Below are 15,282 nucleotides of genomic sequence, written 5' to 3' on the forward strand. Positions count from 1 at the left end.
CCATTGTAGATTGTGTTTGCCTGTAACCTTGAGTGCTACCTCTAGCATGTGTCTTCTTACACCTGGCCACTACTGATGGTTTACACTCTTACCTCCTAATCCTCTCCTTTCTCCCTTTCTCCAGAGCCCAGGCCCTTAATGAAGCTCGGGGTCAGCGGCAGTGGGAGGCTAATTGGCCAGGTTTGCCCGGGGGTCCAGCTGCCTGTGATTGAAGTGTCCAGTGAGCGCCCACTGTGTAGCTGCTGCACCTTACTCCGTTCCACTCCAACAGCCAATATACTTACTGAATCCCTGTCAGCCTCTCCCTAGTAAGTAGTTGCCAAGGTCATTTTATATTTCACTTATCCTATCTTTGGTCCAGTTATTTTTCACGTATTTCTTTTTGTTCATATGTGTGTCTTTGGGTTCTAGCTGTTATATGAGGCACTTTTTTGGCATGCTGTTTTGTTGTACAAACATTTATTTATGTGCTCCTTTTCCGAAGTTTTATCTTCACTTTCCCCATCTGCATTTCTTTTAATTGCCAGACTCTTTAATTCCCCCTCACCATCCCAGCATTTTCTCACTTTCTCTGACTAGCACTTCCCTAACACCTTTTTGTCCTTCCTTGCCACAGTTGGAATTGTGCAATTACTATGGTTCCCCATTGGCCAACAGCCAGAGAGGGGGAAAAAATCTTTTAAGCCCCTGTTTTTTTCTAGACAAGCCCATCAGTCTCAGGTTTGGCCATGTTATATCAAACTGGTGTGCATTTACAGGTAGGGGTAAAACGCGTTGGAGTTGGGGGGTATCTAATTAGTTGAGTCTCTCTACTCATTAAAGCAGGTCTGACTCCTGTTGTTTAACTGTCTGCGCAGCAGCAAAAAGTGAGGGTCGGCTCCAGGGGAAGAAACTGAGCAGATAGCAGACAGAAGTTATTGAGCCGGCTCGGCACATAGTTGCCCATCTCACTGGGGAGTTCAGCAAGCAAGGCAAAACCCCAAAGCGCCACCACATATATCAACAAAAAATGCTTTTTTTCTCTCTTTTATATTCTCAAGGAAGTGAAAGAATGGTGGCTACTAGACTGGCTAGCTCTCTGTATTTGTCAGGAAACAATAGTCCAATTATAAGTCAAGCCTTGGCTCCAAGCTATAGTCTGTCAACACCTCATTTGAACCCCTTTATTTTTTTGTGCTTGTTTATTAAGAGATGCAAGTGATTACATCTGCTCCGACGCTCATTAAATGAGGATACCCAATACTTAATTGCTGCTGTAATGATTTTAGGTGGAGGGTTGTTAAAACTTCCCCAGTACACATTAATTTGAAGAGTGAATAACTATGTATGTGAATGAAGGTGAAAAGTTTTAACACGTAATTGCTTACGATACATTAACTTTTATCCACTGTTGGCCAATTCCTCATAAACCATTTCTGCGGCTTCATCTAAATCCCAAAGCTGCACAGCCTTAAGACATGCTGTTTACTTTAAGATGCCAACTCGCATCATCTGTGGAGTGCTTAGCCTGACAGACAACTCCTGTTCTTGCTCTACTCTTCCATAATCAGCCGTTTGGTTGGGTCATAGCTCTTGTGATCCACTTTCCCTCCCATTTCCTGCGGTGCTGCATGTCCACCAGCCAGCCCTCTGGTGTTTAAAGATAAACTAAATATGGCTATTTGAAATGTAGGCTACTTGAGACGACTGCGCGCACAATAATCTTTCCACCTTAGTTCTAATAATTCACTTCAACAATGACACAACCCAATCTACATGTGCGACCCAAAATACACCCTATAAAACATTCACGCTTTTTATCTTTGGAGTCTTCTCTGTTTATTCCTTTGTTGTTTGCTCATTTCATTTCGTATCCCAGAAGACGATGTAAATGTCATGGTAATAGCATACTTTTTGGGATCCACAAGGATTAGGAAGTGCCAGTCATGTCTCTCAAGAGGCTTTCCCTTGGCATAACCCCAGAGCAAAGACATACATACGAATGAGGGAATTAGGATGCGCAAACAAAAACATTCCTTGTTTTTCTTTTACCATTAGGGTAGAGCCCATTGTTTTCCTTTCCCCCCCTTGTGGAGTGTTAAAACTTTGTGTGCTAATTTTAAGTACTTTGGAATCAGTTCAGCATCATTCTATAATTTTTCTATTTTCTTTTTTCATCAATTTTTCTTGGAGGTATAAAGCAAAAATATACATGAAATAGGTAAGTTTTCAATAAATTCTAAAACCTATTGTTTTAAATAAAGTTCAAGAGAAAAAGCTGGTTTTGAAAAAAAAATGGATAGCATTACCCAAACTGTGACCTTTTTGAAGTTTGTGCAGGTTAATCATGAGCTAAAATTGCTGTCTTGCATAAGGAATTCTGTAATATGAATATTTCATATTTATAACTATTAAAATGACTCTGAATTTCACTATTAATCCATAGAAATGAGACTGAATTATTCATTTACCATGTTAAATTAAAGTGGTGATTCTAACTTTAATGCCTATGATCCACTGAAACGGAAATTGCTTCAGAGTTTTGTGAGGTGATAGTGTTGCAACTTTAGTCGGTTACTGTTTTGGCATGGTCACGGTGTTAGATTTAGTTTTTCCGCTATTTGCATTTTTTTTAAATTCTTTCCACGAGCATCATAATCATTTCTGTTTAGTGTTCTCTGCTATTGTGAAAGTTCACGGTGGTACTTTTGGCAGATTTTGCATAAGGAGCAAGCACAGAGACATTTAGAATCTGTCAATAAATAAGAAATGTGCTTTTATTCCCTCCTGACAAACATGCAGGAGGATGGATTTAATTGCCTACAGCAAGGTTAGGCATGTGACCCTCGTCACCATCACCTGCTTAGGTCTGGTCTCTATTCTCTGCAAATGCCATGTCCTTGTGGTACCAAAATAATGTAAACCACCTTGTTCCTGACTCATCACTCTAGCCCTCCTTCTGCAACCTACTTGGTTTCCAAAATTGTACTGCAGCTTTCCAGTTTTCCATTGCCCCCTGCAAATATCCAAGCTGTCGGGTCTGCCTGGGTTGGACTTGTTCTTGCCAGAGCACAGTTGGAACACATCCGGCCTTCGGGCCACATATACTGCTCCACTCCAGGCCCTGCAAACAAGGCCTGCCCCATGCAGCTGTCGTCTAAGTGTGAAGCGCCTTGGATTGTTATGGAAGATTACTTTTGTGCATACTTTCTCACTTTTGAGATCTGTTTTCATTTTTTATATATGAGATAACTTTCCATGCTTTACGGCTCGTTGAGTTTTTGTTTGAGCTCATTTTGAGAACCAATGAAATTTCACTGAATTGTCAGTATTTCCTCTGTGTCAACAAGGTCTGCAATTCCAGAAATTGGTACAGATAATGTTGGCTTTCACTCAAGCATGCCAGTACAGCACAATGATAATTTTTCTGATCATTTTGAATATTTTCTAAGTAGCGTTGTTACAATTAATCGACTCAATCAATGAATCAATTTATATTCCTACAATTTAACCAGGTTGATCTGTCTGAGGCAAGTTGTTAATAAAATCAAGCTATACCATTATAAAGTCATTTGAAAATGAAATAAATCCATTATAATAAATATTGGAAAATACCATTTGGATTGAGACATGGTAGATTTATTTTACTATAACGTAAAAACAACAATTGCAGCTGACAACAGTTGATGTCAGTAGAAAATGATTTGTCCATCATTACAGTTCAATGTGTGAAAAAACATTGGATTTAGCAAAGACGTGTGGCCACACAGTGTGGTAGAATGTTCAAATAATGTTCCATTTGGATTATTTTGATGTGGAAAAACAACAGTGGGTTGAATTTAAGGAAACTGAAATGTAAATGGATTTGACATTAATTCTTATTTACTTGTTTGTACACATTTAATTTACACTTGATTATCTTGCAAAAAATACCAGGAATCTGGAAAATTCTCCTGCTCTGGTCAGTACCCAGTTTTGGCTAAACATTTGTGCAGCAGCCAAAAATTATGATTTAAAATGAATCTTTGTTAAAAATGGATCTATACACTCCTATTTCTAACAAATGGTTAGCTTTAATACCTGCACCTGATGGCTAAGCACTTTGACATCTAGGTTTCATAAGCTCAACAGCCAGGTTGATGTTGAGGAGATACATTCACAGACATAGTCCAGGCAAGCCTCTCAAATAGTTTCATGTCAAATTCCCAGTCATACAAATCTCCACAATGATCTGCCAAGTCTTTGCAAAACTTAGTGGAGCAGGAAAAACAGAATTTCACACCCCCACTCTGAGCCCACAGTTCCCTTCCTCTCAGCCATCACTGGACACTGCTTGGCAAGGAGGAGTGATGCAGAACATCTGTGAAAGTCTGTGTGTTTGTTTGTGCTGTGATGGATGAATACTCTATCTGGGTGAGGACATTTGTGCTTATCTTTTTATTTTGGATTTGGATATTAACAAATTTTGACGCAGCAACTGAGTCAGTTTGCCTTTCCTGAAATCTTAAAGAAAAGAAAGAAATTAAATTTAGCTCTAGAGACCAACTGTTTTAATAGTTGAAAGGCATTGGGGGCTGAATTGATCCTCCGGCCTCTGTTGACAGATAAATGAGGAAAAGTAAGTGGGGGGAAACAAAAGAAAACACCCTTCCTTTTCAGCTAAATTGCTTCCTGATTCTGACAAAAAAGGAAGTAGGGTCAGCCCCCTGTTAGTGCATTTTTCCAGTTTTCTGCGCAACAAACTGTTTGCCCGCAGACTGGTTTGTCATCAGGAAAAATATGTCTGAGAAAATGATTCAGCAGGTCTCTGGATGTTTCTCTGCAGCTGCCAGAGATGAGAATGCTCAGAGTCACGTAAATCTCTTTTATTTGGGTATGCTTTTCAGTATAAATAATAAAATGGAGCCCATAATTGGTGGTTTTCTGTAATTAGGACCAAGCTGTCAGCTAGCGAAGTTGCCTCAGTCAGTTGGTAGTGCAGCTAAGACAGTAATTACTATTATCTGTGGGGGTTGTTGACTCAACAATAATGTATTTTTTTAGGGTTAGAGGTTCAAGCATAATATTGGAAAAGACATTAATCTTTTAATATTTGTTTTAATGTCTGGCAAGTGGTCAGACTGTTGCTGTAAACGGAGCGGGAAAGACCCCCCGTCCTTGGATTTTTCTGCTCAGCGACTATGTGAAGAGCTAGTCCATATTTTCATTAGTGAAACAGTTTGACTTTTTCCCTTCTCACTGCATGACGCCCAACCATAAACAGCATTATCAACTATCTCAGCAGGTTTTCTAATACCCCCGTAATCCTGTCATTTCATTCATGGATACCGCCGGGGTTATTCCAGGCTTGGAGCGCATCTGTCTCCTTGTCTCTCCTCCTCTATGTGAGAGATTGGATTCCTCAACTGCTCTTCTGCTTCCACCACATCCTCCCCCCACACAAACATGTTTAGGCTCCTCTCTTGTCACATCCCCATAGTGCAAATGGGTCGGTCAGAACCAGTGATATATGGGCAACAGGAGAATGGCATAGTAAAGCCTGTGCAGGGATGATTCCTAGTTGTGGATAGTAACTTCCCCTCACAAATCTGGGTATTTGGCAAGAGGTTTACAAGCACGGCATGAGAGGGGGGAAACGAATGAGCACAAAAGCAGAGAACCCAGGTGATGCTTTCTTTACTCTCCTGCTAAGTAATGAGTCTGCTGGAGAGTCGCCTGACCTCGTGTGAAAGGGTGCGCAGTGTGATTATTGGGCGAGTGGAAGAAAGACACAAAGGTCAGACGCGTCACTGTTTTTACCTGTTCGCTGGCACCAAACATGCAAATTGTTCCGACTGTGAATTAAACATGTGGCACCTGGTAGCCTGAGGCATGGTGGACATTCAGTCATATTGCGAGGCAAAGGAAATGGCTTTTTAAGTAGGCTATTTATGGTGAAGATATTGTATTCATTTTATTATAATAAAACATCCATTACTTTCTGACTGTATGGCATAGGGAGTATGAGGCTGGCAGAGTGCAGCTCAGTGTAATAAGAACGGTGCGTCTGTTCCAAATGAACCAAGAAAAAGAGCAGGTTCCCGTAGATATTATTTTCCTTCGCAGGGGTGCTCAGATCTAGTGATATGCTTTGTGAGGAGTAATAAAGAAATATATCTGTTTTTATTGTGCATTGGCGACAGAGTTATGTTTAGAGCTAGCATAAAGAGCTGGAACATGGCGTAAAATGATATTATGGCCCATTAGGTTGGGGCCTGAGCTGAGCATCGTTTGCAGTATCCGTGGACCGGAGGTAATGGGGCCGCGGCGTATTGTCTGTGATCTGCTCTTTCACTCTCTCTGATTGAATCGTCTACATCACTGGCACTTCATCTCATGGGGAAAGGCAGTAGACAGGGTGATTTTGGCCAAGGACTCTTTCAAACATAGAAGATAAGAGAAAAGGGTGGGGGCATTGTAGGATTTTCTCTGTCAAACATAAATGCAGAATATTGAGGAATTTTTGTTGATGGGTTCTAAACTGATCCAAATGTGTATGGATGTCTTGTGTTGAAATAAAAAAAATGATTCTTGCCTACACTGTACAAGGAAAAATGGCTAAATTGTTAAAGTTGGGGGGAAAATATGTTGTATCATTTGGTTGAGAAGAACAACTAAAATCACACTAAGCCCTCAAAGTTCTTCAGTGTTCTTAGCTGACTCACCTTCCAAGTCTTTCAGGGTTTTTTTAAGTCTCAGCAATGCTGACCCACCTCCACTGGGGCTTTCCCGAGTGCAGAGCAGTCAGTGTGAAGGGAAGAAAAAAAACATTAAGGCAGTGTAACGTGTAGCTCAAGCTGAATTTTTAATGTCCTTTTGTTTGGACCCGCTCCTGTTTAACTACAAGGGGTGTGTGCTGGAATTTAAAATGCAAAATTGGCATTCTTATCATGCTTGGAGCATCTTGTTAAGTCCCTTCAAATCTACAAACGGTCATGTAAACTCAGTTTCACCTTTGTCCATCGTTGGTGAATCCACATCTGCCGTTGGGTGTTGAATAGGTGAGCAATCTGTTGAATGGTATGGTTTGTCTGTTGCCCTTTGCAGCCAGCATGGGGGCTCAGCGAGTAATGTGAACCAAGCTGAAGAATTTGTGGCATGCTGAATGGAACCAGATGTCTTAGGTTTTTGTTATTCTTTTTACCCAAAGTCTGGGTCCCAGACTCAAAGCCTGTGTTCTTGGAGCTTTTCACCAGCCTTCATAACATGGAGACATGTTTGAATTTGTTTCTGGGCAGTTACCACCATATTTTTGAGATGCAACATCAAAAGACCCACAGGGTAGCCTGGATCTCATAATGGAACTAGACCTGATACCAAATGCGATAAGCCAGGAATGACCACTGCTGGTTTATTTGTGTTTGCATAGCATGTGGGCCTTGTAGACCTCTTCCCTTCAAATGGACCACTAATGCGTGTTGCATGGTTTTACACACGTGTTTCTTATTGACCCAGAGAGAAGCAACACACGCTCCTCCTATCTGTATTGTCAGACACCTTACGGAATTTGAGCATCTTATGATTTTTACTTGATATCTAATGTTGTTGATCTTACCGGAAAATGGCTTTGTAGAAAACAGGATACAGAAAGTACCGGTAAAACCACAACTTTAAGATCTCCTGCAAGGATACAAATCATTTCTTTAATTTACAGACTTTTCATTACCAGTACCAGAGGCTGTAAAAACTGTTCTTTGCCAAGCATTGAAATGAAAACCCATAAATTAAATGTGATTCAATATACCTCTGCATCTGAATGTCTGCCAGGAAAATTGAATTTACTCAATAAAACAAAACCAAAAAAGAAAAAGCAAAAAGATTTTGTCTGAACAGGTTCTGCCCTCTGAAAACCGTTTGCCGTGTCAAACATTGCCAGTTCTGAAATGTAGAAAGGCTTAAAAATTGTTGGCTTCCAGTTGTTTCCGAAATGACACCCATATTGCGTAAGTGTTGACTTCAGGCTGTGTCTGAAGCACTTAGAAGATTCTGCCAGGCCACACAAAAGACTTCTCAAATATATCCCTCGACCAACACACTTGTTCCTCCCTCTTCTGGACTTCGCTATACCATCAAAGGAGGTGGCAGTCATTTACTGAGATTTTGCTGGTAGGCATGTGTGACTAAGTGTGTGAACACTCTCTGCCTGAACCTGTAGGTTTGTGTCGGCTATCACTACAGGAAATGACCAGCTGTTTGCTTTGAAGTCCCAGCAGAGTATTTCATTATTCTTACAATCTCTAGAGACATGATAGGGCAGATTTCCTCTTCTCCTCCTCTTCCTCTCCCATAGACCCTCAATGCACTCGTCTGCCAATGCTTCACACTCAGAGCTGTGCCACCAAATGCCTGTTAGAATGCAGAACAGGCATCCATTAGCATAGAGAATGGTAGTACTGGTCGCCACAGGGCACAACCCCCCCCCATCCACTTCGCTACCCGCTCACTTCTACACACCATACTTGCCTGAAAAGGCTGAGAGGGCACGTGTAATTGCATTTTCCTCTCCCTGTGCTAAAGCTCATTGCAAGATACAGGGAATACTATGATTTGCCAACCTTGGCCCATCCTTACTACTTCCTCTTATTTTTTTCCCCACTTGCCTCACTGCACCTCCACTTCATTGAAAGCGTCACCTCCTCCTTTTATGCTTCAAGCATGTTGAAAATGTGCAGCGAGTGGGGGTGAAATTAATTGGATCCAAGCATAGAAATGTTCAGCCCCCCGTGGTGTAGCCGTGTAAGGAAGGATCTGTACATGCGTACCAGAAATTGCTGCAAGAGATGCTCTGCTCCCAGACTGTGCCAATCTGACAATCTTGTTTCCTGTGCACAGCGCCACTACCAACAACTTTTGCATACATATCTAATTATGCATTTACTTTACTGCACTTATGAAACTACCAAGTGCGCTGAAGTGGTTTACAGACCAAATGCATACATGCACATATAGATTGGATGTGTTTTGTGTGTGTGTCTGTGCAGATTTACAGCCAAGAACACATTTTTGGCATGGGTGTGGTTCAGATGTGGGCTAGGAAATCCCTTGATGAGGTTTTTGCTGGCAAAAATGCTTGTAAAGTTTTTGCTCCTATAAACTCCTACACATTCCAGACGTTACCAAATGGAAACTTAAAGTGCCTATTCTAAATGTGCTCTGCAGTTTGTAGGACTGAATTCTACTTAAAAAGTATCTTGATTAGGGCTTTAAGTGATGTGAGGCATTGTTGGTGGCCTTTTATCTGTGACTGTTCAGGAAATCGTTTTCTTTCTTTTAATTTAGATAGTGAGCATTGCCAGTAGAGATAAATAGTGAGAAAGAGGCAGTGGATGGACTTGTGCTACATGTTATAGCTAGTAGCCTGTGATGGTAATCAAAATCTTAAATGTTTTTTAAAAACTTTTTCGAGCTGCCTGGCAAAAGTGATGTGGATTTGTTTTAAATAACTGACCTTTGCTGTTTTTGGGACCCTTTAATTTGAAACCCTGTTGCCATCTAAAGGTTAAGTTGTGTAATCATGTTTATGTAGACATAAGCTGCATACAAAGTCGTCGGCAACGCGGGTTCAAGTGGCTGCTTAAAATAATAGTCAGCGTAAATGTGAGTTTCAGGCTTCTGCGTTCAAAACTGTTGTGTTCACACATAGCTGCACAAGTTTTTACAACCGTTATTTCGCTCTATGTACAAACTGAAGGCCACTGAATGCGCTATGCCAGTTACACCAGGTCAAACTTTGACCATTGGGGGGGGGGGGGGGGGGGGGGGGGGTAGATAATGTAGTGGCGTTGCCTGTTGACGTCTGCATTTGTGTTTCAAAAAAAGTTAAAACAAGGCCACTCTCCTGACATGATAGTAATCTATATCCGCTATTGCAAGGACGCTTGCAATGAACCGAACTGTTTACGTTTCATGCTCAAGTGGCGCTTTGACATAACGCACCAAGCTTCTTCCAACTGCAGGTGGCGGACATGAGCTAGTAAACAGAAGTAACCCCTCCCTGCTTGTCCAATGTGAACTCCATGGGCTAAAAGTGCGTTCAAATGTCAAATGCCCCGGTGCGTGCATAGCTTCAGAAGTCTGGTCTCACTGTTAGGAATAGCTCAAAACTCTCTTTTTTATTAAGTTTTAAGTAATATCATACACCATCAGATATCTAAAAATGAATAAAGGAAAAAAAAACAATACAACATTTCTTGCTTAGGATAAGAATGGATCTGATCAAATAAAAACTGGACATCTGATAAAGCTTCGGTGTTAGTGGCTTTCATCACACTTTATAAACATTTATTCAAACCAGCCTCCAGAACATTGCAGTCAAAGCAGACACAGCATCAGTTAAACTACCAACTTATCTCTGAAAAGCTCCTCTCTGTGTTTTGTTCATGTCTTGAAGTGTTCCAAATATGTCTTATGTCCAGAGGTAGCTGGCTATCACCTCTTCCTGTCTGATCAGTGCTATGTTTTTGTGGCTTTTTGACTTCCCTTTTTGGCCTTCTCATTGTTCCTGCTGGCTGCCATTGTATGATTTATGACCGTCTGGAGCTAATGGTACAGAACCTGGATTTGTGTCCGTGGCGTTGTGACTGGACTGGTGCCGGCTCATTGGCACCCTCACCTCTTTCCGTCCCTCTCTGTTTCTCTCGCTTGCTCCCTCTAGATATAGCGAGATGTCTGGTGAGTGACTCTGCTGTTGATCAGCATCCCTGTACGCCGCCTCATTTGTCTTCATCTTCCCGCTTTTTTTCCACCAGAGAAGCCAGGCTGCAGGCTGGCAGGGGAGCCAACTCACCTTCAGACAAGGCGACAGGACCTTTCATCCCCTTTTCATCCCTCATGCTTTCTCATCCCTACCTCTTGAACACCAGCATATTCCCTCAACCCCCTTGTCAGGGTGTAAGGCTGTGGTCGGCATATGAGACCAGCAGGGGGCCTTGTACGTGGAATTGGGTTAATTAGCACAGCAGTCTGGAGACGAATGCTGCGTTATCTAATGCTGCCACCCTTGTCCTCCAAACCCCCTCTCCCTTTCTCCGTCTCTCGAGGTTGCTTCCATCATTCTGCTTGCGTCGCCAGGTTTGTTGAAGGATGTCGCTGCCAGCTGTCTTTTCATGGATGACTGCCAACCTTTCTTCATATCTTCTGTCTGTTGTCATTTCCTTGTTTATTCCCATCTCTCATTCTTTGTTTTCTTCCCCATCTTCCACTGTGTAGCAGGTAATGAAGTTTGTGTCCCAAGCCTGTTTCTGTTTTCTAGCTCAGCCTAAGGGAGAGGGTTTCTTTCTTTTCTTTTACATCTCGGGCAAGGACCGGGCATTTTGTGGAGTGTTCATGGCACACTGGCGCAATCATAGCCAGGTTGCGCAGGGCAGAGAGCATCCCAGGTCGGCGTGCAGTCTGTGTCCACTCTACCATGCCAAAGCTGCAATCTGTGAGCAGTGTGTAAAAGCAAAACAGACTCTGGATTTCCCTGATGGCCGTGTGGCGTTTGCCTTCTTCAGTGTCAAAGATCAAAAGGGCATGGTCAGTCAGAGTTTTAAATCCTACCAGAACACCAGCATTTTATCTAACTGTTTTTGCTTGTCACCAAACAAAGCAGACTTTTTTTTTTCAATAGGAAGGATATTAAAAATACATTCCCTAATAATTTAGTCGTTACACTTAACAGCATATGAAATGAATTTCCTTGGAAAGCTTTATGTGATGTACACACCGGGCATGTGATGCGGGTTCAAAAACGCACTGAACACGGGTTCTTATCCGCCCTTTTAGCATTCAGATTAGAATGTCGCTACCTGATACTATGTACCTACAGTTGATAGAAGTTTGGTGCAAATCTAGTGAATCTTGCTCCAGGTCTTTTCTTTCGCAGATCAGACATACAGTATGAAAGACATGTTAAAGGTATATTAGTTGTCACAGAACTTTGGTGTGTGAAATTTGTTCTCCACATTTGGCCCATCCCCTGGGGGAGCGGTGAGCAGGAGACACAGCCGCTCAGGAATCAATTGTTGATTTAAAGCCCCTAATCCAACCCCTGAATGCGAGAGAACGCGGAATCCCGAAATGCACGTTTACACAGACTTTCCATTGGAAAAGCACCCTTGAATGCGCATTTCCGAGCTTAGTGTGACCGTAGCATCAGATTGAAAAAAACTTCCAAAGACAAAAGACTTTTGAAGGATAGCAGTGACGACCACACACTGTGGTGTCAAATCAAAGACAGGACATTTCCTGTATGTTTCAAGCACATCTGTGTGCACTGCAAAAGAAAGTAAAAAGACCCTCGTCTCAAGAAAAGTTGTCTTATTTTCTGTCTTGCAAGACAAATGATCTTTTAAAGAAAGTTTTTAAACAGCAAAAAAAGTTTTAGTTTAAGAAAAAATATATTTCTAAAAATAAGATTCTTAGCAAGATCACTTTTCTTATCCTACTGGCAAATTTTTTGCTTATTTGAAGAAATTCTTGAGAATTTTTTATCTATTTTTAGGGGCCTGTTCTGTTTTTGCAGTGTGTATGTTGATTTTTTTTTTTACTCTAAGTGGTGGGCATGTAACAGGAAATCAGTGTTTGTGTGTGTTGAAGTTGCAGAGTACCGGTAGTTGCCTCCTCTGGTGTGCAGGAACCGTTAAGCTCTGCACTGTGATTGACCCTGCCCTCCTGTGAGGTGTCATTGCAAGCCAAGTGAAAAACAGATCTATGCCAAATAAAGACATGAAATGTCCCTCCCTGTGAAAGTGAAATGATCCCCTTACATCCAAAGGAAGCCCATCAGTCCTTTTGTTCTGCTTTTGCCCCTGAGAATTCTGTCTACATACATTTAGCTCACTTAGTCTTTGATCATATCAATTAATCTGCCTTCACTGGGCTTAATGGAGGTCACAGTGGGCAAGTCATTAAAAAAAAGTCTGCTCTGTGGTATCACTGCAAATTTCTTAAAACCAAATAAATGTGTGTCTTTTGCTCTCTGGTTTTCATTACATGTCCTTCTGCACCACAAGAAGTCTCCCGACAGCAGTCCCTTTCAATATCGTGTCATTGATAAAATTCTTTGATACCCTCGTTAGAGTGAGTTGATTCTACCACGGGGGGATTTAGTGCCGCTTTTGTACACTGAAGCTCTTCAGTGCTGTGCTGAGCAGTGATAGTGGCTCCTCTGAGAGGAACGAGGACAGAGTGGGTGGGAGGGAGCATCTCTCTGATCTTCTGCCTCTCTCAGAACCATCTGTTTGGTGCTGGCCCAACATTCTGTGCCGCTTGGTATTAGCGCTTACAAATATATACATTTCTCACTCAACGCTTTATGAGAGAAGTCATACCCCTCATTGAGATGTGCTCGCCAGGAGATGGGAAGTGAGAGCAGATTGGAGTGGGGCAGAGTTGTGGGGGCGACGCCTGCCATTTCTTCATTGATAGCAGGCATGGAAAGTACAGGGGGGGGGCGGGAGGGGGGATTGGTTGGATGATGAAACCAGGACAAGGAGTTGGCTGCGTCATCATAGCTTGTGATATCCAGACTGACTAATGAAAAATGTTTTTTCCGGGGGCTTGACAACACAGCCATCCTCATAAAGTTTTAATACTATCTGCATGGCTGTCTTTTGCATTTAGAGCAAAAAGTTATCAACAGGTTTCACATGGCATGTTTTATAGTTTATAGTAGCATTTATGATTGTGGACATATATGAAGAATATTGAACTCAATACAGCAATTTTGAATCTTTTTGGGGTGAAATCATTGTGAATCGGGAGCAGACAAATCCCAAGCTTCCCTTCCTGTGGAGTTGTTTTTACCAAGAAATGGAATGGAGTAAAAGAATATTAAAATGTTTGAGGTTGTTTAATCAAGAACAAAATGAACAACTTAATAGACAAACTTATGCAGGTGACTATAGAAATACACCCAAGTATGACAATGGGTCAATGAGTAAAGAAATGAACGGAGGATTCGAAGCTCAGTTAAGATCTAACTCCTTTTTGTTCTTCTTTTTGTATTTGATTTCCTCATCTATGGTAGCACCTGGTTAAAAACTGTACGGCTGGATCACTGCAATATTGCTTGCTGTTTTTGTTACACCGATAATGTTCAGTTGGGGGTGTGAAGGGCAATATAAGCTAATGGGAGAGAATGTAAACAGATGGATGATGGGAAGAGGGGTGGGCTTATTCCATGCCTATGGTCCTGTCCACAACTCAAAGTTTAATTTAAATGAACTACTGCAAATTTGCAGAAACTTTGTCCTAAGACATGACATTATATATTTTGGCTAAAAACAGCATAATCATCAATAAAAGACCACTGGGATTGATTTTACAATAAACGAAAAAATTGGTCTTTACAGTCATGCTTTACTTTAATTTATTCCATGTTCGGCAGCGTAAAATATGCTGTTCCTATGTTAGTTGTAGATAGTTTTAAAAAGTTTTAAAATGCAGAGAGGATATGTGCAGTGTGTAGTACTCTACCACTCAGTTGTCATCTAGGTAAGCCTGTGAGACATACAGCAGGATGATGTGATGTTAAGCCTGCCTGCTCCCTTTTTTTTTCTTGAGATATCTTGGGGTGAACAGCTTTTATCCAAGGCCTCCATTTCTCTTTAGAGGCTGTGACTGACTCTCCCACCCCTCCTCCTCGCTTCCTTGCTGCTGTGAAATGGAATTGCTTTCTCGTTCGTTAAAGATTTTCTTGTCGCTGCCTCGTAGTACTCCAGCAGCGAGATCACTTGAAATGGCTAAAAGTTCTCAAAGACCACTAGAGAATTATAGTGTACCAGTAGAGTCTTTCAGTGGGTGGATGGAGGAGCCAATGCAAAAGTGAGGAAAATAGATTTCTTTTTCTCTCAATTAAATCTGTTTGGTGCATTTTTTTTTTCTTTTCAATTTGTCTTAACTGACAACACAAAAATTAATCCTGGCGAGTTGTCGTTTTAGATTAAAGCATTAAGTGTCGTGTTGGTATAAGGGAAAGCAATCCATCTTCTGGTTTCCAGGAGAGTATGTGAGCTACAGGATTGGGCACCAGCCATGCTGGTTCTGCCAAAACCTCTGCCCACCTATGTCATGCAGGCTTTTTCGGGCTTGAATTGGTTTCCTTTCAGACCACCCAGTCTTCTCACTGAAAAACCTTTGGCCCACTTTGGATTGGGCTGGTGTTTAATATTCACATCTTCCTGCCTTTCCATGTAAGACTCAAACAAAAAAAGTATAATCTGCGTGTGCTTGGTTTAATCCCCTTCTTTTTGAAATGATGTGTCTCTAAATAGTGGTTAG

General features: G+C 41.6%; 1 protein-coding gene across 2 annotated transcripts in view; it reads left to right on the plus strand.

The window, feature by feature from the left end:
* plxnb2b (plexin b2b) overlaps positions 1–15,282 on the plus strand; it is a 121,093-nt gene that overhangs the window by 24,935 nt on the left and 80,876 nt on the right. The window contains exon 2 of one of the 2 annotated variants that reach the window (XM_011475918.4): positions 125–308. The exons of the other annotated variant lie outside the window; for it this stretch is intronic. The gene's annotated coding sequence lies outside the window, so the exon portion shown is untranslated. The remainder of the gene's footprint in view (positions 1–124; positions 309–15,282) is intronic. 2 annotated transcript variants of the gene reach the window in all.

This window comes from Oryzias latipes, chromosome 6 (assembly GCF_053564925.1).
Source record: "Oryzias latipes strain Hd-rR chromosome 6, Olatipes_Hd-rR_3.1".
Lineage (NCBI taxonomy): Eukaryota > Metazoa > Chordata > Actinopteri > Beloniformes > Adrianichthyidae > Oryzias > Oryzias latipes.